Source organism: Delphinapterus leucas, chromosome 8, assembly GCF_059928025.1.
Source record: "Delphinapterus leucas isolate spDelLeu-1000000601 "Yukka" chromosome 8, BTC_Dleu_Yukka2, whole genome shotgun sequence".
Taxonomy (NCBI): domain Eukaryota; kingdom Metazoa; phylum Chordata; class Mammalia; order Artiodactyla; family Monodontidae; genus Delphinapterus; species Delphinapterus leucas.
The window spans coordinates 25,288,379-25,292,049 of NC_143136.1; positions in this window are offsets into that span (position 1 = coordinate 25,288,379).

Below are 3,671 nucleotides of genomic sequence, written 5' to 3' on the forward strand. Positions count from 1 at the left end.
CCTCTCATTAATAGTTCCTTTCTCATAGAGGCGTAATGGGTACACATAAATCAACAGAGGTAAAAGTACTTAAGAGAGTGCCTGCTAAAATTAAGTACTCAATGAATCTTAGTTCTTCTTGTTATTATAGTTCACATAAACATTTTTTTCCCTTAGTTTATTGGTTAAAGCATCCAGAACAGGGGAAATGGTTAGAATGAGAGTGGCATTTTTTTTTTTTTTTTTACTGTCACTAATGGAAACTGTCTTTAAGTTCTAAATGTTAAGAAAAATTTGAATTTTCTGAAACCATGGATGATTTTAATTTTGTTTTTGAAAGAGTCATTTGTTTCTGTTACTACAGTGATGCATACTTTTGTCATAAATTTAGTAAATTCAGAAAATTATGATGCAAATATAAATATCACCTGTTATCATAACCCTAAATAATGAACATTTAAATTTTGGTGGTTATCTTCACGTCTTCAGTTCCGGCACAAATTCGTATTTTATTTAAAAATACAAAATCAGATTTTGCATTCTTTTTTATAACTGATTGTTTAATAATAGCAATATTATTGTACCTGGAATCATAGCAATATTTCTGAATAAGAATAAGAACTTTCAATGGAGGAGGAATCATGATCAGATTTATTCTTAGAAAAACTTCAGTAGTATGTTTGAATGATGGATTATAGTGAGAAGGAGTTGATAGGAAAAAAGCTTATATAGAAAGTGTATCAACTTATATTAGGCTTCTGCTAGTCACCGAAAAAGAAAAAAAAACACCATAAATTAACTGTGGTTTAAAGAAGATAAAAATATATTTCTTCCTCAAGTAAAAGAAATCTGGAGGTTAGTCATTTTATAGCTGAGATGGCTCCCTGAGCATTATGATCCCACAGTTCTTCGATCTATAATAGTTCCTCCTCCATCCTGAGCATTTGAATTCTGCCATAGTCCAATGTGGCTGCTTGAGCTCCAGCTACCACATCATAATTCTAGCCAACAGGAGAGAGGAACATAAAAAAAATATATATATATATATACTCTTCCTTAAATGTACTCTTCCTAAAAGTTGTACACACTACATCCACCTATATCCTGTTGTCCAAAGTTATTCACTACGAACACATTTAGCTAAAGGGAGGTTAACAATTTTTTTTTTTTTTTTTTTTTTTGCGGTACGCGGGCCTCTCACCGTTGTGGCCTCTCCCGTTTTGGAGCACAGGCTCCGGACGCGCAGGCTCAGCGGCTATGGCTCACGGGCCTAGCCGCTCCGCGGCATGTGGGATCCTCCCGGACCGGGGCACGCACCCGCGTCCCCTGCATTGGCAGGCGGACTCTCAACCACTGCGCCACCAGGCAAGCCCAGTTTAACAAATTTATAATCAGTGACTCCATAATTAAGAAAGAATGGGAGAACAAATTATGACTCTTGGACTAAGTAGGCTTTTCAGTGGTTAAGATTTGGAATAAATAGGACTTGAACTGGAACAGTAAAAGCAGAAAGAAGGGAATGGATACAAATTTATCAAAATTTCTTTTTCACGTAAACTCCAATATTTGTTCTTGGCACCATAGGAAAACATTTAAAAAACTGAGTTATAACTTACATAGAGGAAAATGCATCAGTGTTCCATCTAATGCTTAATGTTGTTTATATATGTATATATGTGAAGATGTGCAATATTTCCATCACTTCCAGAAGGTTCCCTCATGCCTCTTCCCATTCAATAACTGCTTCCATACAATCCACTATTTAATTTCTATTAATATAGACATATTTTGCCTGTTATTGAACTTCATCTAAATACAATCACAATATGCACACTTTTGTGATGGGTTTCTTTCTCTGAGCACACAGACTCTGAAATTTATCCAGAAAAACAACATATTGATGAGGGAAAATATCTATTACCTGAAAAGAATAAACTTTAACTGTTTTATGTTATCTGGTAAAATTTCCAAATGAACAGGACTTCAGCATGCATGCACACATATCTGAAAAAAAATGGTGAAAGTGTGCTTCGTTTTTCTTCTCTGCCTTGCCATTCTTTCAGTGAATGTGGTATGCTAAGGTGCGTGACCATATGTGAGAGAGGGTTAGAGTAAAATAAAGAATTGCTTTAACACCTAAATCCAAAATGCCTACTTGTGTATGCGAGGAATTACACAGAATCAGGAAAATTGGTATTCTTAGGGTGGGTAGAGGATTGGGCAGGTCTGAAAATTGGAATATTTTTGGCAGAATTTAACGCTATTAATTTGTTGACTACATTCCTTAGTCAAAAATGTTATGTCATTGGGGAAACTGAGCAGAAAAAGGCTAATATTGTGAATGTTAACTGCTTGCATATTTGTCCATTCTTAAATTTATTTTAGAAGCATTTATGTACTCATTTATGTTTCCTCAAAAGTTGCTCATTATTATTCTAACAGGGCAACCAAAGGAATGCATCTAAATGGGAAATGTATAAGAAATAATTAAAATTACCAACAAAACAGAGAAAGCTAAAGACACTTTGTAATCATCAAAGCATCAGATTGTTCAGTTCTTTAGATTAAAGCAAGTGCTCAGCACTCTTAAAATTTCTAAGTAATTAAATGGGTTCTGTAGTTTGGCTACTGTGACTATAATCTTGCTGATATGGATGGTATTTTATTAATGATATCTCAAGGGGAATTTGCAGTAAGTTGAAAATTAATGAAATATTAATAACCAACAACCAAAGAAATGCAGATATGTCTGCTTTGGAAAAGACGTGACCTACATGCTCCTTACGTTAAAAGCTTTTTATTTTTTTTTTATTTGTATTTGCATTTTAAGCATGACAATGTATGCTATAACTTAATGAGTGGGTATTTCATTGGAAATATAGTGTGCATATTATGTGGTCTTTGAAAAACCTTTGTGCAAAACATTATTTGGGTAATTTGACATGTTTGGGTGTTAACAAAATAATTTTTTGCAGTAAAAGAAGTGGTTTGTATTTTCATATAATATAATATGTGACATACTTCTGTGATCAGAGGAAATAAGCTGAACTGCTTTGAATTCAAGTGAAAAACAGATGTTTCATCTACAGAAGGAGGATGGCTAACCTGCTGAAGAGGATTCTCTGTGATATTATATGGCAGGGCATGAAATTACTGAGTAGTGAGAAGTCAAATTTTCACTCATAAAAGGGAAGAACTCTACCTACCCTAAGGCATCACTCTATTGTAGAGAAGATCCCTGTCCCTGAAGGGATTATACAGATATAATGTGTTGAGAGTAGCAATACAGAGGTGATACATGGTCAAATGCTAAATTTCACCTAGTTTATTGGAGGAAATATCACCTTCACCAAGTCATTTAAAATTCTTATTTGAAGACATAGTTTTAAGCAATTACATAAGCATTAAAAATGGGCAGAAGAACTGAATAGACATTTTTCCAAAGAGGAAATGCAGATGGCCAACAGGCACATGAAAAGATGCTCAACATTGCTAATCATCAGGGAAATGTATATCAAAACCATAATGAGATATCACCTCACACCTGTCAGAATGGCTATTATCAAAAAGAACACAAATAACAAATGTCCATGAGGATATGGAGAAAAGGGAACACTGTTGGTGGGAATGTAAATTGGTGCAGCCACTGTGGAAAACAGTATGGAAGTTCCTCAAAACTACCATATGACCCA